This window comes from Panulirus ornatus, chromosome 6 (genome assembly GCF_036320965.1).
Source record: "Panulirus ornatus isolate Po-2019 chromosome 6, ASM3632096v1, whole genome shotgun sequence".
NCBI lineage: Eukaryota > Metazoa > Arthropoda > Malacostraca > Decapoda > Palinuridae > Panulirus > Panulirus ornatus.
Genome location: NC_092229.1, coordinates 48,840,622 through 48,863,884, shown reverse-complemented (window position 1 = coordinate 48,863,884; position 23,263 = coordinate 48,840,622). Strand labels below are relative to the sequence as shown.

Below are 23,263 nucleotides of genomic sequence, written 5' to 3'. Positions count from 1 at the left end.
TCGTATACAAGCCATGGGTCCTCATAAAGACCCATTATAAGGAATGTGTCTCTTTAATCACTTCCATGATTCACTTTTACTACAGTGGCCTTTGACTTGTGGCTTTTGAGGAAGAGAATCAAGGTGACGATTGTATTAGAGGAACGCTGACACACTTAAGGCCAAAAATACCTAGTGCACGACACGGGAGAGTCGATCATGTGATGAGCCACGAGGGATGGCACTATCATCCTCTCGCTAGCTAACTCAGCCAGCAAGACACAATGACTGACTCGTTATGTTGTGGTCGTGGAAGCTTTCCGGGTGAACTGGTCAGTTATCATCTTGACCAATACGAGTGTGTCTTGACCTCGCGCCAGGTCAAGAGATGTTTGGGGGAACTTATCATCATTAAAGGTCATTATGGTCCAAGATGTTCTATAATATCTGTGGCTGATGGTATGGTATAGTCGTGTACGCCATATGACCATAAATGAACAGGATTATCACAAGGAATGATAATGGTTATGATAATGATTCTCCCTGCCCTATTATCAGTTATTATCGATTACGTATTATTATTATTATCATTATTATTATTATTATTATTATTATGATAATAACAAGGGAAAAAGAATCATCCATACATATCTCTGTGTCATATATATATATATATATATATATATATATATATATATATATATATATATATATTATCCCTGGGGATAGGGGAGAAAGAATACTTCCCACGTATTCCCTGCGTGTCGTAGAAGGCGACTAAAAGGGGAGGGAGCGGGGGGCTGGAAATCCTCCCCTCTCGTTTTTTTTTTTTTAATTTTCCAAAAGAAGGAACAGAGGGGGCCAGGTGAGCATATTCCAAAAAAGGCCCAGTCCTCTGTTCTTAACGCTACCTCGCTAACGCGGAAATTGGCAAATAGTTTAAAAGAAAGATATATATATATATATTTACGGTGTGAGCAGGTTTTTCTCTAATGCACATAGAATTGAATACGACAGCATGTTTTGAGTTATCAAACTTTGTTGTTATGTACCGTAATTTTTCTCAGTATTATTCTACCATTAGGCGGGTGCTCAAACATCCAGTTGTCCTTAATCCATCATTTATTACATTCAAGCTTTCGCCCACACACAGGCATCATCAGGAGAAAAAAGAAAATACGTCGCAAAACTAGGTTATGATATGGAAAGTGCAAACAAAATATAAAAAACACTCTGAAAAAAAAGCACATAACACATAAAAGTAAGGCATAGCACCAAGATTAATTGTTTTGCCTTTAGTGTTTTCCCTTACTTTTATGCGCTATATGCTTTTTTTTCCAAGTGTTTTTATGTACTCATTGCGTTTTCCATATCCTAGTTTTGTGACGCAGCATTACTCTTAGCTTCGTCTCTTCGATGTATATCAACTGACTGTTATATTTCTCTCTTGTGTCTCCCCTGATGATGTGATTATTACACGAAAGTGCACTTGGGAACTTATCGTGTTTTATTTTCCCCGTGGACTCATAGGAATATATATATATATATATATATATATATATATATATATATATATATATATATATATATATATATATATATATATATATATAAATATATATATATTTTCTGTGAGATTATATGTTGTTTTAGAGTTAACTATAATTCTTGACGTACTTGACATTGACCGACCATAAGGAAGGATCCCTGGTCGTTGATGAGGCGTTAAGGCCCCCAACGACCAACCATCCGACCATTTTCCTCTCGTCGTCCCTTGTTCATCAGCTGGTGACCCAGGTGTTGGCTCGATGGGGATGAGTGTGATCAGCCAGCCATGTTCCTTAGGCTTGGAAACCCGCCAAGATAGGACGGAGGAAGTTATATATATGGGGGGGAGAGAGGGGGAGTTGGGACGAAGGAAAAAAACTTGAAATTAGATTTAGAAGTAACTTTTGGAAGACTGATGATTATAGGTTTCAGATCCCATTAAAACTCTCTCTCTCTCTCTCTCTCTCTCTCTCTCTCTCTCTCTCTCTCTCTCTCTCTCTCTCTCTCTCTCTCTCTCTCTCATTATGGGAGATCATGTATTTTTATCAAATATACAGAAAAAAAAAGGGAGAGATATCTTACTGAGACAGAAACCATTATGGAAAGCGAAGGATTCAACGAATAGAATGAAAGATCGTTGGGGAACGTAGTAGACATCGAAAAAAAGAAAGAAGAGTTAAAACTAGTTTAGAAAGTATAAGAATACCATTAGGTACTGCTACCTCTTCTTGTTCTTGTCGTCTTCCGAGGAACACGGGTAGTATCAGCGCGACATTACGAAGTGGGGACTCATGACTTTCAAAAGTACATTAGACTGATGCGGAAACTCTTCGCTTCAGTCGACTTTAAAGAAAAAAAGAAAAGATAATGGTTACCGAAATGATGATGGTGTGTTTGGCGACCCTCTTTGGCCGCTGAATGAATCACATAGACATGACAGATGAAGGGAGATGTGAATGATGGTGCTGCTGGCTGGCGGTAGACATGCCAGATGAAGGGGGATATGAATGATGTTGTTAGGGAAAGGAGAGGAGGGGTTTGTTGTTGAAGGGTGATTGGGACCGTTGACAGAAGGAAGGGATTTAGGGAGTTGAGGGCTTTTGGGGAGGGGTTTGTTGTTGGAGGGTGATTAGGAGCGTTGACAGAAGGTTGGGGATTTAGGGAGTGGAGGACTTTGGGAGGGGTTTATTGGAGTGTCATTGGGAGCATCGACTGGAGGAACGGACTTTGGAAAATGGAAGATTTTGGGATGGGTTTGTTCAAGGGAGCATGGAAGCGTGGACGTGAGGGACGGATTTAGGGAGGAGAGGACTGTGGGAGGGGACTCTTGAAGTGCCTTTGGGAATGCGGTAATCAAGACGATGCTGGGGGGGGGGGGGGAGCAGGGGCTAGGGTAATAGAAGAGAGAGAGAGAAAAAAAAGATAATATTGACTCCAGGAATCATACGAAATCTTCAATCACTCAACTCTTTTTTTTTTTTTTTAAATTCCGTGTGATGTAAAGTTTCGTGCAAGCCTCGAGGTCATAGTACACACAAAGCGTTATTATATATCTGTTATATAGAGCTTTCGCTAAAAGGAAATTACTTAAAAAACGTGTCATGTTTTCTTCTTTTTTTTTTTGTGATGGAGATTAATCTGTATTTTCAAATCGCTATTGACGTATTTCACTTGGACAACCCAGCTTCGACTTGGAAGGATTCAAGTCATTAATTTCCGATAGAGAAAAAGGGATTATAATCGAGGAATCACGTGGGGGAAAAAATATATATATGTTTCTCAGAACTCTGGTTCAAGAAATGGGATGTAATGAGGATTCTTAGAAACTGAGACTTTCTCTGCTCAAAACGCTGGAAATGAATGTAGAAAAAAAGATTTTTTTTTTTAGAATTCCTGGAAAACTGGAATAATGAATCAGGAACAGCAAGATTTCCTGGACTGTTCCGTAACAATTTCCAAAATGGTCTGGAATTTTCTTTTTTTTTTTTAATAAAAAAGAACTGTTTACTAAGAACCTTTGTGTATCAATAGTGTGATTTTTACGGGATGTCTTAGTTTACAAGATGTATGTATTTGTATTTACACTTTGTTTTTCATAGAAGTTGACGTTGGGTTTACATTCATGTTTGTGTATATATATATATATATATATATATATATATATATATATATATATATATATATATATATATTTATATGTGTGTGTGTGTGTGTGTGTGTGTTTACAGGGTAGCAATTTGTGCACTAGAAAATGCCTTTATTAGGTTCCTTTGTTTGACAGGAATTCTGTCTTTACATATTTCTGATTTTAATCGAATTTTTCTCTTATAACAGAGTTTATTCATTTTTGTGATTTGATGTATATAATCCATCACAAGGCAGTCGTCAAGCGCAGTAGTCATGATAGCTGACACACTCGCTCATCTGCTACAAAACCCTCGCCGCTCTTCGTCACGCCTATCGCTGCCAGGTGTGTGTTTGAGCACTGATAATCGCCCGTGTCTCGTAATCCGATTTGATTTTCACTCTCACAGGGTGGAAGAAATGTTTCAGTATTACGTTTCAAGTTCCCTCGGAAGCATTGTACGATTTGATAGTACGATAAGCCGAATATCCTAAACCTCTCGTATATTTCAGTGTGCAAAAAATGAAATCTCAACAAAAACGAAAAAAATGATTTGATTCCATACGGATAACCTACGAAATCCAGCAATATTTCGTAAGCAGTTTTTTTCCTTTTTTTTTTATTCTAAACTTTTTTTTTTCTCGAGTTGTTCTATAACTTCAAGGCAAAGACGATGCAGCAGCTTTGATGCAAAGGCGATATTGGTTTTTCTTTTTTTTTTTTTGTCAGGTGGATGGCTAGAGAAATGTCTGTGGACAGCACCAGCACGGTAGAATGGGGTGGGGTGGGTGGTGGGTGGGGGTGAGTGGGGGGTAGAGATTCCCGATGCAGAGAGGGAGCCAAGTGAACGGACGACAGACACAGAGAAGAGACAGACAGACAGAGAGAGACACGGTATTCAAAGACGGGAGAACTATTCTAAGGGACAGAGAACAGTAGCCTTACCTTAACACAAAGAGAGAGGAGTGCTTGGGACGGAGAGCAAAATGCCTGGGACAAAGGACAGTGCCTGGGAGAGGTAGATAGAAAGATAGATAGATAGATAGAGAGAGAGAGAGAGAGAGAGAGAGAGAGAGAGAGAGAGAGAGAGTGTCCAGGAGGTGTAACGGTGTCAAGAACATAGTACGCCGTCTTAGTCAGAAGTGGAGTTCGACCCACACCCTCTGCCTCCTCCTCCTCCTCCACCATCCCCTCCCCCCATTTCTTCCTCCTCCTCCACCACCACCATCACCCCCCCCCCCTCCCATCTTCCTCCTCCTACCTACCCCTTCCCTCCTCGGTCTTCGTGTCGTCTGGTGGTCAACTCGCTCACCGTCGGTGCCCCTAAAATGAAGTCATCCTTCATACAAGGAAACATAACGACGCGAGAAATCTCCCATCACCGGAGCTCGTTCGAGGCGACGTGTACGATCTCTTGATACGTTGTTATCAGAGCTGTACCTAGCGATCGTTTGGTATGTACCCCCACCTCCTCTCCCTTATGGCAGGGTACACGAGAACGTCAATGATTGAGTGTACCGTCGATTGTACCGTGTCGTACCACAGCTTGAGTCTGGTTCGTCTTGTACCTCCCTTGCTGGGCCAATAAACATAGGCCGCTGACAGACTTATCCTTAATTGGTGTTTGTCAATGACCCTCCGTTAATTGAGACTCGTACACGTAACATAATGGCTCTGTTAGATTTAGTCTTAATTGGCCTTGCGTAACGCAGTAGCTGAGTTCGTCCAGATCTCATGATAAGGACGAGAGGTATGGAGGTGGCACACACGTACATAAAAGGGGCGGGCCCCCTATAGTGCAGTGGCTAGTGTTCCGACCCGCCAGTCGAACAGACCCGGGTTCGAGTCTTGGATAGGGTGGTAGAGTCATAAACAACCCTGACCTTTATTCTCCCTCTTTGGGGATTGGTCGACGGCTGGGCCAATAAACTGCCAGGGTCGTCGACGTCGTCCAAGGTCATGTTTATATCCACCACCCGAACCTTCTTTTGACCTCTTCACTTGAAGATCATTCTAATGCTACCCTGTACACGCGGCCTTGAAGGTCTCTTGGTCCTTAATGGAATATAAATTCATTATGAAATATCCCCTTGATAGTTAAAGGGAAGTGAGGGAGAGGGGAGGGGGTAACAAAAGTTTATATTAACGACATAAACTATGAAATTCTGAAGTTACTTCGGCCACTCCAGTAAAGAATGATTCAATTTCGGCCCGGGAGAGTTGTAGATATAAACATATGGACAAAGTTCATTCTCAGTCTTACGGAGACTATCAACTCGAGGGTAAAACAGTAAACATTTTAAAACTCGGTGGTGGTCGCCCCACTCTCCTCTCCTCCTCGTCCCACGGTTAAAGTATTTTATAAGATTTTCTCTTCTTCAGCAAGTTCTCCCGCAGCACCATACATCTTGCACTACGCCAGCAGAACCCTGCAGGAATTTCTCTCCCCCCGACGCTGGGCCACAGAATTCTAAATCTTGGGAACAACAGTGAATGTTGACGTGAACTGAGTTGTGAGGTGGTGGTGGTGAAAGTGGTGGTAGTGTTGGAGGTGATGAAAGTGGTGTCAAGTGGTAATGGTGAAAGTGGTGGCGGCAGGGATGTTGGTGTTTGTGGTGGTGGTGGTAGCGATAGTGGTGGTCAAAGTGGTGGTAATATGTATTTCCACCATTACTATAACTGCGTGTTTCACTCCCAGAATAGGCAGCCAAGTTTTATGTTAAAAGATATAATTCATTGGGTCCTTTACGCCCCTATGCTTGCCTGTACACAGTAAAGTCCGGGGAATTGTTGAGCTCTCTCCAGAATCTTGAAGATAAGTTTGGCAATCTAGAGAAGTCTGACTCAGCTGCAGGTTTTGTGTGTGTGAGAGAGAGAGAGAGAGAGAGAGAGAGAGAGAGAGAGAGAGAGAGAGAGAGAGAGAGAGAGAGAGAGAGAGAGAGAGAGAGAGAGGGGTCACCTCCGGTGATAGAGACGAGAGTGCGATCTCGTCAGCGAACGTCTCCCTTCGAGGAGATACCCCATCGTGTCACTTCACCAGTCAGTCAGTACCGGTGCCTTTGGGATTGCAGGCAGCGCCCCATTTGGGAAAAAGAGGTACTAGAGTCGTATGTTTCCTCCTCTCACCCCTACATGGCCCACGGTGCGTGAACCAGCATTGTGGACACACGGGACACTTAACTTCATTACTGCTCACATACCCAGCGCTCTCGACGCATAGATACACACACACACACACACACACACACACACACATCACTCCACCTTATAATGTCGGGTCTTGCCCGGTGGACGTGGCTGGTTTCCTGAGAGCTGTGGAAATTCATAAAGATAGAAGTAACGCCGTTGGTAGTATTTATATATATATATATATATATATATATATATATATATATATATATATATATATATATATATATATATATATATATATCTTTTCATACTATTCGCCATTCCCGCGTTACCGAGGTAGCGTTAAGAACAGAAGACTGGGCCTTTGGGTGGAATATCCTCACCTGGCCCCCTTCTCTGTTCCTACTTTTGGAAAATTAAATCATTTAGTCAAAATTCCTCCTGGACATCAGAAACATGAAATATACTTTGTTTCGAGCAAACAAATGTAATTTTGTTTACTATTTTTTTTTTTTTTTTTTTTACAAATTAATTTGTCCCTTCATATTTTACAGCTTCAGCTGTCAGCTCAGTGTACGTACTCAGGTTAGCGAGTGTCATATTAATCAGTGTTACTCACAATTAGTATCTAGTGGGGCTTCCACTATACCGCATATTCCTCCCATCTCACAGAAACTGTTCCTGCCCTAGTAAACGAGACATGATTTTATTTTTTTTATCTCCGTTTTCTAAACCTGTGGGGGAAAAAAAATCTTAATGCTCTTTTTATCATTTAAGTGTTTTTCTCTTTTTTTTTTTTGTCGAGATATGAGCCACTTCAGGGAGTGGGGGAGAGGGGGCGATATAGCCAACATATTCACAAGAATGAGCCATATCCCGCGTTGTAATTGCTGCCGCCATATTCCGAGTAGAAAGTTAGAATTCCATTAGACTTCCTGGCCGTCCCTCCCTCCCACCTCAGCGCAGCAGCAGCAGCGCCAACCAAACAATAGCGGCGACGACGGGAATTACAGGGCCAATATGGAGAACCTTTACGTCAGACCTTTATACACACTTGGGTAAGTGAGGGCCCGAGTGTTGGCTATAGAGAGTGGTGGGTGTGTGAGAGTGAGCGAGGCCTGGAGTGCTGGCTGTATAGTTGTGGGTGTGTGGGAGTGATGTGGGCGGTGTGGAAGGGGTGTGGGTGAGTGTTCCAATAGGTGTGGATGTTGTCATGGGAGGGTGATGAAAATTGGAAAAAAACGTGTGGCTGGGAAAGTCACACAGAGGAGTGGAAACGTTTGGAAATCAATAGAACCTGCGAACACCTTTACACCTGATTTGCATCTGTGGCCTAATTTTCGATGCTGTTATCGAAATATTCCGACGTTAATTGCTCTTGTTGGGCCCCGTCGCGTGAGGCAGAATGTTCGCTGGGAATGGTTGCGTTCTCTGGGTGGAAGCGAACGCGCACAGCGCACAGGCCGAAGGTAAACACGATCCCTTCAGTCGCATATTTTTTTTTTTTAAATAACATCGAAAATAAGGCAATTATCATCTGCTAGGGAATGTTAATTGCGGCGTTTTATGGGTTGGGTTTGATTTCCTGTGAATTTTTTGTCCAGTTTCTACAATGATGGGATTAAACTTACATTTTTCTGCAGTTTCATAGCTCTCCCTATTATGATTATTCATTTACATGTAAAGATTCCACTGATATGCGATTCTTCCAAATCCATACGTTCGTTCTGTGCAGCTCGTAAGTTTCATATTTACCGAAATATCCTTACGATGTAGATTAGGAGTGATGAATGTGGAATCGTATAAATTGAAGGGAACAACAGTATTGATATTCATATAGATAGAAAACCTAATTCTTGTAGCTTGATGAAAAAAAAAAAATTATTGCAGAATTCCAATAAGAAATAGAAATTAAAGTCTATTTTCCTTAAGGATAAACATTCGTAAACATTTATGAATGTTTCTTTTACGTGTTTCTTTTATATTTTCATTGTGTAACGTCCTTCTAGTTGACTCGTTCAGTTATCTAAAATTCTTCGTTGCTGTGGACGTAAGCTCACTGAGGAGGTGTGCGGGACACTGTGGCATTGTGGGGAAAACCTGAACCTTCGGTTTCATGTCCTGGTATTGAGTCGTAGTTTAGGAGTTGACGTCATAGGCAGGGGTAATGACGTCAGGGCTATCAGGGTGCCACAGACATCTCGGCGGACGAGAGGGTTGTGAACAATAACAACCCCCTTTTGTAGTTTCTTTTATATTCTTTTTTTTTTTTTTACATAAGTGAGAGCAAGTGTCCTTCCCAAGGGTTATAATACGTGATATCTTCGTTATCATTATATTCTCCAAAGCAAAAGCTCTGTAAGTAAGTTTTACTAATTCAACTCCACTTATCACCTCCTCTCGATTAAACTTTTGTTTATATAGCCATTGTACATGACGCATTTATAAATTACCCATGATTTTTTTTTTTTTGTTCAGTTTCTTTGACTTTTAAGCTTTCGCCACACACACACACACACACACACACACACACACACACACACACACACACACACACACACACACACATAACGTAAATCGAACGCTTCGCGACTCTTACTTGTCTCCCAAGTGTGCGCACACGACTGGAAGACATCTAGAAGGCTATTCCCCACACATGAGAGCGTATGTGCTTTCCTCCCCCTGGGGTCGAAATATATGTAGATTACCGGGAGTACATTCAAATTTGATGGTGCCATTCCCAGGTCTGCTAGAGCGGAATTAAATCGCGGTACTTAGGAGCTATTTTAAAGAGCATTAGGCGGTCATATTTTCCCACTGGAGATGAACATAGAATACGGGAGATGGTAAACAGACAAGACGTTTAAACCTGTTCGGTTTATACTTTATATATATATATATATATATATATATATATATATATATATATATATATATATATATATATAGCGTTAAGAAACAGAGGACTGGGCCTTTGAGGGAATACCCTCACCTGGCCCAATTCTCTGTTCCTTCTTTTGGAAAATTGAAAAAAAAAAAAAAAAAAAATGTAGAATTTCAGATCACTTTATCTAACATGTATTTTTGTTACATATGTATGTGTTCCTCTTTTGTCCACGGGTAAATAAAACACGATAAGTTCCTAAGTGCACTTTCGTGTAATAATCACACCATCAGGGGAGATACACGAAAGAAATATAACAGTCAGTTGATATACAATGAAGAGACGTAGCTAGGACGCCATTTGGTGAACGAATGACTACCCGAACGGAGGTCGGGTGCGTTCATGTCTGGTAACATGCGTATCAAAATTTATTATGTGGGCAAGAAAGTCAACTGTAGGTTTTAGGGTTGATAACTGAGATGGCATTACTCCAGTCAGTACAATGATCATAATTTCTAAAATGATTAAACAAGACATTTGGTTCTTGTCCTGTTCTTATACTATATTTATGTTGCTTAAGTCGAACAGAAAGATCCTTACCAGTCTGCCCAACATAAGACATATCACAATTTTTACATGGTACTCTATATACACATCCCTGCAAAACTTTCTGGTGAGTTCCTGATTACAGTATTCTTTATAGTATTATAGCTGCTGAAGGCAACATTTACATTGAAGGATTTAAGCAACATGGGAAGTAAAGTAAAATCATTACTAAAAGGGAGAACCAAAAGGTTCTTGGTGTCACGGAGAGGTTTGGGTTTAACTCCATAAAATGATGAGTTAGCAAAGAAATCAAACTCTTCTTGATAAAGAAAATATCTTACTATTTCCGTCACTTGTATATCATTCATTCAGCTCCCTCACAACACATGCTACGCAACCACAGGAGTCGGCAAATGTTGCCGTAATGGGTGGCAGGCAGTTAACCTTAAATCCAGTGCATGATACATACCCTGGCATACACCTACTTACCAACGCGCGCGCGCACACACACACACACACACACACACACACACACACACACACACACACACACACACACACAAAGCACATACTCCAGTACACATACACTCACCCTTCAGTCCTTTCTTTATTCTCAGTGTCTTCCGTCTGTTAGTCATCTCTGTTTATTCCCAGTTTCTTCCGTCTATTGATCATCTGTTTAATCCCGATGTCTTCCGTCTGTTGATCATTTCTGTTTTTTCTCCTTTTTTTCAGACATGGTCTGTAGCTTTCCTGTGACGAGATGCAGACTCGTGTGTCGTCTCTCCCGCTACGTTGTGGAAGGTAAGAGCCTTGCTTGTCTGTAAGATACAGTGTGAGAGCCTCAGTGTGAGAGCCTCAGTGTGAGTACCTCAGCGTGAGCACCTCAGTGTGAGAGCCTCAGTATGAGTACCTCAGTGTGAGCACCTCAGTGTGAGCACCTCAGTGTGAGAGCCTCAGTATGAGTACCTCAGTGTGGGTACCTCAGTGTGAGCACCTCAGTGTGAGAGCCTCAGTGTGAGCACCTCAGGGTGAGAGCCTCAGTGTGAGCACCTCAGTGTGAGTACCTCAGTGTGAGCACCTCAGTGTGAGAGGCTCAGTGTGAGAGTGTGATGTCAGGTGTGTCTGCCGTTCATCTTGCTGGTGAACAAAAGGTTCGAATCGCTGATGGATCTATAAAGATCTTGCAAACATCATATACAAAGTATGTTTACATTTAGGTGAAATAGAAAAAAAAAAATTAATATTCTCTATGACTTCCTTTTTAGCCTTCGTCTTTATCTTGGGTCCTCGTAATTATCATTACACACCTCACAGGATATGAATATCCAGTTGCAATATCCTCGATGGAAATTCAAGCATCAAAAAAAGGTAAAACTCCGCAATTTCACCTTCCAAATTCATATATGCATAATCGTATATGATGGGCCGTTGGAGGCATGTCTTGGGGGGTGTATATTCCCGGTCATTGAAGCGGACATCACTACGACCATAACGTAAGTTTACGTTGGTGAGGCGGTCGTCAGCAGCGGTAGCGATGCTCTCTCTCTCTCTCTCTCTCTCTCTCTCTCTCTCTCTCTCTCTCTCTCTCTCTCTCTCTCTCTCTCTCTCTCTCTCTCTCCCACACAGACACACACACTCACCATGACAGTTTATATTCGCAACTGACGGAGTCGGCAGTGTAGTAAACTGCCCGTCTTACCGTTATGGCCATGTTCCCGGTTATTACGTAGCCACCGTCGTCCTTAATCATCTTGTTTGCCTGGCAGACGGTAGGTAGTACATCTCTGAAGAAAATGTGGCTATTCTACACATGACCTTCCACCAGACCAGACCTGTACCAAGAGATGTTGACAACAATGTCATTAGTTCTGTCACGCCTCCCACCACCAATGACATTGGCAGGTTAGATAACACACTCAGATAACACACTAGATTTTCCACCACAGGATCAACACATGTGGGAGAATCCTCCACCACAGGATCAACACATGTGGGAGAATCCTCCACCACAGGATCAACACCTGTGGAAGAATCCTCCTCGGACATAAGGTCTCTGGGTCAACACATCCAACTTGAAACCCGCTTCAATATCTCGACCAGAGTCACGATCCAACTCAGGTCAAGATAGAGTGGTAACCAACACCCAGTGTAGGAGACTCCCATTACTATACTACAGCGCCCCACCACATGATGTATATATATATATATATATATATATATATATATATATATATATATATATATATATATGATGGTCAAGTCTGTGTGGTTCTGCTGTGGTGGGGAAATAACATCAGCGTAACTTGTGTCACAGTTAATGAAGATGGATACTTGGGGGAGACACGCAAGTTCCGGCCCTTCTTGTTGCTCACAGTTTGTTGGAGAACCACAGCTGTTGGAGAACTACAAGTGTTGGCGAAACCACAAGTGTTGGAGAACCACCAGGAGTTGGAAGCTTATGAGGGAACTTGTGTATGGCCCGAGGAATTATTGTGTTCTCGCGCTACTTTTAGGATGGTTAGGTCTTTTGTATTCCTAATTGCTCCCATTCTCTCTCTCTCTCTCTCTCTCTCTCTCTCTCTCTCTCTCTCTCTCTGTGTGTGTGTGTGTGTGTGTGTGCAGGGAGCGCTACGCGCTAGTCCTGCCGTATGGCATAGTCTTGTAGTAGAAAGTCGTACATGGGATGATAGGTACACACGCACTATAATAAGGCAAAGCAGTGAAATAGATCTGGTAGAGTGAGTGAGGTACGTGGAATGGGAAGGAGGAATGAGGGCAGTCGCTTCTCATTGTTATGGAATAGGTCAAGAACCATTCCTATATGAGGGATGGGTCATCCCTATAATTACTTAGTTGTAGAGGTAAGGGGATGTTACGCTCGTACGACCCCTATCCTTTGAACACACACTTCTATCATGCATCCTTCTGAAAAACTTCTGTACTCTGTCTGCCTTCATTGTTTGGTCAGTTCAGTTCATTCTGTTCGTGGCTTCCCTAAAATTTGATGATGGATAAGTTTATCAGAAAAAGAGGATGACTGGAAGGTGATGATATTGAAGACGAAGGTGGAAATATGAGTACGAAAGAAATATGATTTCCCCCGCATCGTAGATGAATCGTATTCTGTTTGAACATTTGTCGAATTTGATTGAATTAATTAGCGGTGCCACAAAGTAAGGTATATGATTTTATGGATGTCATTAGTGAAAAAAGATAGCACGCCACTGGTCTAGCCTGCTGTGTGAGTTATCGGCTCTACTCCAACATATGTGGACGTGGAATATGTATACCATATTCCTATGAGTTCACGGGGAAAATGAAACACGATAAGTTCCCAGTCACATCAGGGGAGACACAGGAGAGAAATATAAGTCAGTTGATATACAACGAAGAGACGTAACTAGGACGCCATTTGGATCTAAGTTAAAGTACCCTCGATCTTTCATTGATGAATTCCTTAAGTTAGCAAAGAAATCATTTTATAGAGTCGAGCCCAAACCTCCCATTGACACCCAAGAATCTTTTAGTTCTCCCTTTTAACGATAATTTTTCTTTACTTCCCATGTTGCTTAAATCCTTTAATATAAATGTTGCCTTCAGGAACAATAATACTATAAAGAATATCGTAATCAGGAACTCGCCAGAACATTCTCCTGGGTGCATCTATAAAGTGCCGTGTAGAAATTGTGATAAGTTTTATGTCGGGCAGACTGGTAAGGATCTTTCTGTTAGACTTAAGCAGCATAGATATAGTATAAGAACGGGACAAGAATGCCTTGTTTAATCACGTTAAAAACTATGATCATTGTAATGACCGGAGTAATGACATCTCAGTTATTAACTCTAACTCTATTACTACGAGAAATTTCATTGAATCTTCTATCATTAAATACACAAAGAATTATAATCTTAGTTTTAGTAATGGGCTATACAAATTGGATAACTTTATTGTTGACAAAATTCGTGAACAGTTCACCCTCTTGTCTACATAATAAGTTTATGATACGCTCGTTGTCTGTTTTGGAGAATCGTATGTTTACCAAATGGCGTCCTAGCTTCGTCTCTTCGGTGTATATCAACTGACTTATATTTCTCTCTTGTGCCTCCCCTGATGTGATTATTACACGAAAGTGCACTTGGGAACTTATCGTGTTTCATTTTCCCCATGGACTCATAGGAATATTTGTAATATATATATATATATATATTTTTTTTTTTTTCTTTTTTTTCTCCAAAAGAAGGAACAGAGAAGAGGGCCAGGTGAGGATATTCCCTCAAAGGCCCAGTCCTCTGTTCTTAACGCTACCTCGCTATCGCGGGAAATAGCGAATAGTATGAAAAAAAAAAAAAAAATATACATATATATATATATATATATATATATATATATATATATATATATATATATATATATATATATATATATATGTATATTCCAGCGATTCATCTAAAATGTTATGGAGTATATATATAGTGAAGTAAAAATTCTGGGTAAGAATACAGTACACTTCCAGTGAAAGATTGAATGATAGATCAATTTTTCCCCACTTACTTTCCCTTTTTGAACATACTGTAAATTATTTAACCTGATGTTCAGAATTAAAAGACCAGCCAGCAGGTGTCCTATTTCCCATTGGTAGAAGCCATCACTCTCGTACCCAGACTCAATGGGGTGAAATGAAATTTGCATTCAATGAAAGCTTTTTAATGTATTTAGATTTTTTTTCCTTCTTTTTCCCCCCAGATTTATAGATTGTCATGCAAAAGGCTGGACATCAATAGCTAAATTGAATTTAAAATTTCATGATTAACCTTTCCAGTGCATGGCCGATCCTTCATTAAAGATATTTGATTGTATTTTTTCCTTAGTATTGGATCATAATTTTTTTTCTTCATATTAATGGGTCATCGGATGATCTTCAAACCTTCGAAAAATATGAATTTTCAGAAAACAGAGACGTATTCCTGAATTCTGTTAAATGTCCAACCCCAGCGCATGATCTGCAAACAAGTGGAGGGGATAATATGGAATCCCTAAATAAAAGAAAGAATTTTATTGTACAATTTTATTTATTGCGTCAGTCACACGGAACGCTTCAGAATCCGTATATATATATATATATATATGTGTGTATATATATGTATATATATATATATATATATATATATATATATATATATATATATATATATATATATATATTTAGATAGATAGATAGATAGATAACTTTATTGTTGATAAAATTTGTAGAATGATAAGTTTATGAACTCTCGTTGTCTGTCTTGGACAATCGCATGTTTACCAAATGGCGTCTTAGCTTCGTCTCTTCGATGCATATCAGCTGACTTATATTTCTCTCTTGTGTCTCCCCTGATGATGTGATTATTACACGAAAGTGCACTTGGGAACTTATCGTGTTTCATTTTCCCCATGGACTCGTAGGACTATATATATATATATATATATATATATATATATATATATATATATATATATATATATATATATATATATATATGGGGATAGGGGAGAAAGAATACTTCCCACGTATTCCCTGCGTGTCGTAGAAGGCGACTAAAAGGGAAGGGAGCGGGGGGCTGGAAATCCTCCCCTCTCGTGTTTTTTTTTTTTTTTTTTCCAAAAGAAGGAACAGAGAAGGGGGCCAGGTGAGGATATTCCCTCAAAGGCCCAGTCCTCTGTTCTTAACGCTACCTCGCTATCGCGGGAAATGGCGAATAGTATGAAAAAAAAAAAAAAAAAATATATATATGTATATATATATATATATACTCATTTCCCTCTGCCGACGCTTGTCTGGGTAATGCCCGGGAGCTCCGAAACTTAACTTTTAGGAAGGTCATTCGATACGCTGTGGTTAAATCACCACCACCACCACAGCGTCTCCCAGGACACGATATAAGGAGAAAGTATTCGGAAGCTGAAACTCGCAGGGACCTCGGCGTTTGCCCTAGGACACTGGCAAGGGAAAGGTTGTGTCGTCCACGGAAACTCCGTGGAGAGAGAGAGAGAGAGAGAGAGAGAGAGAGAGAGAGAGAGAGAGAGAGAGAGAGAGAGAGAGAGATTGTTTCACCGCTTTGAGGCCGTCGTGTGTCTCCTTTGTGATGAAACTCGCGTAGCCAACAGTGCCGGTAATTGAAACTTTCGAGACACGGCGGAATCGCCGACTGAAACTCGCGTACAAATCGCCAGTTGAAACTTCCGGACACTGCAGAATCACTGACGATGAAACTGAGGGATCGAACTGAAACTTGTAGAATCACTGACGATGAAACTGAGGGGATCGAACTGAAACTTGCAGAATCACTGACGATGAAACTGAGGGATCGAACTGAAACTTGTAGAATCACTGACGATGAAACTGAGAGGGATCGAACTGAAACTTGTAGAATCACTGACGATGAAACTGAGAGGGATCGAACTGAAACTTGTAGAATCACTGACGATGAAACTGAGAGGGATCGAACTGAAACTAATTAAAACTTGTTGTAAACCTCTGACTGCTGTGTTGTGAGCGTTGTTACAACTCGGAAGGTTATAATAACCATCCAACTAGCCCCAGGTTACGAACCATCCATGACCTTCCATAGAGGGTCAGTAAGTAATGTAAGGGATAAGTAAGTAAGTATAAGTATAAGTGCTTATAAGTACTTCAGTCACGTAAGGCTCGACCTGCAGGTGACCTGCCGGTGACCTCTGGTTCTTGCATGACCCCCCAAGAACCTCTCGACCTTCAGCTAACCCGTCCATCCAGTTACCACAAAACCCCCGTCTCTTGCCTTCAACCCTCCCAGTTACCTGAGGCCACCAGTTACCCCTCACCTCCCCAGTTACCACGTCCTTCCACGTAACTCAGATCACCAGTTACCTCAGGTCATCAGTTACCTCACCTCTCACCTCACCCCCCTCCCCCAATTACCTCAGCCTTCCAGATACCTCCACCTTTCCACTTACTTCAGCCCTCCACTTATCTCTCTCTCAAATCTAGGCAATCCGGTCTCTCTCTCTCTCTCTCTCTCTCTCTCTCTCTCTCTCTCTCTCTCTCTCTCTCTCTCTCTCTCTCTTCTCTCTCTCTCTCTTTCTCTCTCTCTCTCTCTCTCTCACCTTGTTATTCAATTATCATCCCCCACCCCGCCAATTAAGCCAGTTTTCCCGTTGATCTCATCACACTTGACGTGAGTTTACCACCTTACCCATGTCAAATGACTAGACCCCCCGCTCGTCAAATGACCTTGGTCCAGCGCTCTCTGGCCGGCCCCCTGTGCCCGTTAGACGAACCCAGCCAATATAAACATCACCCAGGGCTTCTGTTGACCATAGGTTTCTACACACTTCAAAAAAAACGCCTCCGTTCACCCCCCCACGTCTGGCGTCTCGGATCTTGGCTTTGTGGAACAAGCAGTAAGAAAGCCATATTCCCACAACGCTCGCAGATATTTTATAGTATTGTTGAGGATATTTTGAGTATTGTGTTTCAATCTTGTCTCTTTGTCTTTCGATCAAGTTTTGTTTTACTTATTTTTTTTTCCACAAGAGATTGCCAGAGGAATATCTTTTTTTGTCCCACTTTTTTGTCAGTGAAATATACACGAGTGGATGAGTGAACTGAAAATATATCTGCCAATTCTCAAAAATCTGTCAGAAAAAGATATTAGAAAAGGGTTCTGGACGTAGTCTGATGTAGAGATGCAATTAACAATTTGAGTCGTTTCTTTTCCCCAGAAGGAAATTGTCTGAATCAAATCTATTCTTAATCTGTTGTCCTCGTCAGCAGAACCAAGAAAACCGAGAATGTCGAGATTTTCTAGATTAGAGGGAGGAAGTTGGGCCACTGGACCAGCTGGATGTTCTCATACTTGCCAAACCCCCCCCTACCAGGGCTATGGCCTTTGATGTCTAATGAGCTGTTCGTGGTCGTACCGTTATGCTCAAGGGTAGTAAAGTGGTGGGAAAGGGTTGTACTGTCGTGCTTAATGGTCGTACCGTCGTGTTCAAGGGCCGTACCGCCGCGCCAAAGGATCGTGCCGTCGTGTTCAAGGGCCGTACCGCCGTGCCAAAGGGTCGTACCGTCGTGTTCAAGGGTCGTATCGCCGTACTAAAGAGTCGTACCGTCGTTTTCAAGGGTCGTAACTGCCGTATTAAAGGGTTGTACCATCGTGCGTTCCAAGTTGCCATAGAAGTATGAGAGCAAGTACCTTGCTTTTGTTATACCCTGTCAAGGCTGGTTCATTGATGGCATATTTACCATAGTATGCGCTTGAATTTCGTGTTATATCTCTCGGGGATAAGGTTTGTGCATCCTGGGATAAACAAGTGTATTTCTCTTCCTAGGGTCGTGCATCGCTTGAAGGTTATGCTTGCCTTTGCTTGTTGTCTAATACTCCCACGCTGCTTAACATCACCAATGCCGTACGTGCGGTTTGAAGATGATTATGTCGATGAAGAATTGTTGATACTAAACGACCCCAACTCTCATTTTCTCTTTTTTTTATTTTTTCCCCCAGCCCCCGTACATTCCTTTTGACCTCATGCCGTTTTCTCTTATACATCTCCCACTCACTCGCGCTCCTTCCTCGTCAGTAACCCTCATACGTCTCTCTTTTATCCTAGGGGTCCTTTTAAAGCTGCTTGTGATAGCGGGAAAAATCAGAGCATAAACTCAAGGGCTAAGTCTGGGAACAGTAGAAAAGCGGATATACAGCGAAGAGGAGAAATGTACACAATATTGTACTTACAAGCGACTGTTGGTGGTCGTATGTAGTGTGTGCAGTATCCTTGTGAAATATTCAGATTTTACGTTCCTCCCCTGATAGAACACGTATTTTTCTTTATTTTGCTCTGACGTGCATAGAGACTGCCCAAAAAGACCAGAAAAGCGACTTTGAAACGGAGACGCGATGGATGTAAATTGGATAACTTGTATAACCCTGTTATACTAACTCGGTTGTAAAATGAAATCCCTACCCAACGGTTTGGATGATAAAATTCCTTTATATTTTCCACAGTAAGGTGTGCAGCAGCCTTGACACATCTCCACCAGTCACGCATTCAGCGGAAATCTGCTAAACAGTGTGTGTGTGCGTGTATGACTGTTGCCCTTAGATATTTCATTGGTATGTCTGTTACTCGTCTTCTTACCGTCACTCCATAGGTTCGAATACTAATAGGGCGGCAATAGACTCACACCCAACCCAATTATTCATCCATCCCTCGGGGTTGGTCGATGAATGGGTACATGGCTTAGGCTGGTGTGTGTGTGTGTTTGTGTGTGTGTGTGAATGCGTGTGTGGGGCCCTGGATGTGGAAAGGGAGCTGTGGTTTCGGTGCATTACACATGACATCTAAAGACTGAGTGTGAACGAATGTGGCCTTTGTTTTCTTTTCCTAACGCTACCTCGCGCGTGCGCTGGGGGAGGGGGGGGTGCCATTTCATGTGTGGTAGGGTGGCGACGAGAATGGATGAAGGCAGCATGTATGTATATGTTTGTGTATGTATATATATGTATACGTTGAAATGTATAGGTATGTATATGTGCGTGTGTGGGCGTTTATGTATATACGTGTGCATGTGGGTGGGTTGGGCCATTCTTTCGTCTGTTTCCTTGCGCTTCCTCGCTCACGCGGGAGACAGCGACAAAGTATAATAAAAAATGAAAAAAAATAATACAAATTCAAATTCAAGAGGCATGTCAACGCTATAGTGCTAGGCTTCTACCCCATAACACAGAAATAGTGATCACACAGGGCCACATGACCTTCCATCACCTCCCACACAACACAGTGTGATAGTCCTATCAAATTGCACATGACCTGACCCCTCGCAACACATGACACCCTGACACTCCCCAACAAACACACAACACCACATCACACACAAATCAGAACATTGGTTCGCTCAGAGCAAAAAAGGCCTGCACCACCACAGAATTCTGCCATCACCCTCTGAATACACGAGAGACATTAATCCATACTGCAACCTCCTGTTTATCAAAATGGCCATCTCCTCTCACTCGGCAAAGTTCCATCTGTATTGGGCATCAAAGTTGGTACACACACACACGACATTCACTCCCCCCTCGCATTACGAACATCAACACAAATGTCAATAAAAGACTTAAACGCCCTCGGAATACTTACGAACTCGTTAGTATCCTCCACAAACAATTAGCCAGCTCCAGCCTAAATTACGCCTCACCTGCCTTGTCTCCCATTGTACCAAAAGCAAACAGAACCCTCGGAACGCTCAAAAGCTACCTAGCGACTACAAAGAGTCAACACTCGCACGGTAAATAGAAAGAATATTTCCAGTACAGTCTCGCTCATTACAACAACAACAATAGACCCTTGCCTTCCAAAGGACACTATCCATCCAGCCACCAACACACAAGTAGAAACAAAAGAGGAAATGACCCATTTCATACTTCAGCAGTCTAGACGCACAGGGTTCCCCCTCTCCACCAGCAAACACGGCACTGACAAAACGCACACAGATGCACTCCGAAATAAGAAAGCAACCATGAAGAAATAGAATCGTCTCTGCCAACAGAGTCCTCAGTACTATTCGTGTGTGTGTGTGTGTGTGTGTGTGTGTGTGTGTGTGTGTGACTATGTCGTCATCCTGTTAATGCTATGCCGATATTTTTTCTTTATAGTAAGCACCTTCACATGCACCTCGCCTCACTGTTTAAAGTATACATCAACCCCCCCCCACCTATACATTGACTTGCTGCTGTTCCACCTCGACCATTGATTCATTTAGGCTACGACTGCTTCCTCAAAAGCTCATATTTGTGAAACAATAAAAGATATATGTATTTCAAGACGTAAAGGAAATGGAATGTTTCATTGAGTTCTTTTTTCTTCTCTCTTCGGGGACAATCCTCCATTATGAGCAGTGTGGTCGTAGTGAAGGTAATATAAGCATGGGTTTCCACATGAACCATGAGGAGGGAGAACTGGGTCGTCGTGATCCTACAAATTTGTCGCTGGACTTGGGATGCGTTTTATCGTTCTTTCATTTCCCTCCAGAAAGAGACACACTAAAAGACCTTTTTTCCATAACCCGGTGAGCAGGAAGACCTGTCTGCCGTCATCAACGGCTGGGAATGGAAGGCGGTAACTGCTGGAAACTGTGAATATCCCGGGATTAGGTCGATATTCTGGTAGATCCGCACAGAGAGAGAGATAACGAGAGAAGGTCAAGTCTTGGGTTAGGGAACAGAAGCAGTAGAGATATTCGCACTCGGAGGTCTTAATGGTTTATGACTTCAGTTTCTACCAGTGATGATGTGTGATATTGTTATTATTATTATTATTATTATTATTAGTAGTAGTAGTAGTAGTAGTATTAGTAGTAGTTTTTTTTTTTTTTTTTTTTTGTCGTTGTCTCCCGCGTTTGCGAGGTAGCGAGGTAGTAGTAGTAGTACCAATATTAATTAACCCCAGGACCCCTTTTATGGGGCTCTTGCAGCTCCAAAGCTGCGCTGCACTGAGATGCAGGGAAATGTTGGACTCCTTCGTGGTGTCATATGTACTGGGCCCAAACACATGCCTTCAGCACATATCCGAACCACAGTGCATGTGAAGTGAATATATGTATACATATGGAGGGCACAGATATGCATTATATGTATGCATACATTTATGAGAAACACACACACACACACACACACACACACACACACACACACACACACACACACACAGGGCAAACATTGCTGGTGGCGAACATTGTTGGTGGCGCGCACCACAGTTAGATATGACCCTTGTTGGCAAAGACTGTTGGTGGTTGGCTGTCATCTTCGTTGGCTGGTACACCAGGTGGCTGACACTGTTGCTTTATAGCACCCCAGGTGGCTTGCACCACAGGTGGTGCAATCTTACAATCCCTGGCTCTCACAGGGTGACCTAATTACCTATATTATGTCCTTCGAGGAACATCGCTTTGCGATAATGGCTGACTGATTTCCCTCTTTTATTAGTCACGTAAATGGTCCTCATACGTTATTTACAGTGGTTATTTCAGCAAGTGTGAATACCACGCGTTTTCTTTACCCTGTATAGATCTCCGATGGTTAAAATGTGCCTTGGTGCAACCAGTGGGAAGGTCAAGTGTGGGAAAGGTCAGAGGTAATGGCGTGTGGAAGGGTCAAAGGTCATGATGTGCGAAAGGGTCAGAGGTCATGATGTGTTGGAAGGGTCAGAGGTCATGATGTGCAAAAGGGTCAGAGGTCATGGTGAGTAGCAGTACCAGAGGTCATATGTGTAAGGGTCAGGGGTCGTGTGGAAGTGCCAGGGGTGTCATGAACTGTGGCAAGGTCAATTTTCTGATGTGTGGGTCAGAGTTTATGTGATTAAGGGTCATTTATCATGAATGAGGTGGTTAGGGGTCGTGTGTGTGTGTGTGTGTGTGTGTGTATGTAAGGGTCAAAGGTCGCCTGGTGTATGTAGACTTGCAAAAAAGATAACAGAAGACCATTTAGTCTGTGGCGAAGTTACCTGGTGGTGGAGGGATGTGGGAGAGAGTCAGGGGCCATGTGTAAGAGGCTTAGAGGTCACGTGAGAGAAAGTCAGAGGGTCAAAGGTCAGGGTCAAAGGTCAGGGGAAGCTTTGGTGTCCATTAGCAGTGAAGTAACTCAAACACCTGTTGTCATATTAGGAAAGATTCGTATCCTCAATTTAGCGAAGCTGTCGACACACACACACACGCACACACACACACACACACACAACCGTTCAGGAGGGGGGGGATCACTGACGATGAAACTGAGAGGGATCGAACTGAAACTTGTAGAATCACTGACGATGAAACTGAGGGATCGAACTGAAACTTGTAGAATCACTGACGATGAAACTGAGGGATCGAACTGAAACTTGTAGAATCACTGACGATGAAACTGAGGGATCGAACTGAAACTTGTAGAATCACTGACGATGAAACTGAGGGATCGAACTGAAACTTGTAGAATCACTGACGATGAAACTGAGGGATCGAACTGAAACTTGTAGAATCACTGACGATGAAACT

The 23,263-nt window shown here is 42.1% G+C and overlaps 1 long non-coding RNA gene across 2 annotated transcripts in view; it reads left to right on the top strand.

The window, feature by feature from the left end:
* LOC139749214 (uncharacterized) overlaps positions 1–23,263 on the top strand; it is a 228,308-nt gene that overhangs the window by 12,074 nt on the left and 192,971 nt on the right. For both annotated transcript variants that reach the window (XR_011712928.1, XR_011712929.1), the window contains exon 2: positions 10,950–11,018. This is a non-coding gene — a long non-coding RNA (uncharacterized lncRNA). The remainder of the gene's footprint in view (positions 1–10,949; positions 11,019–23,263) is intronic.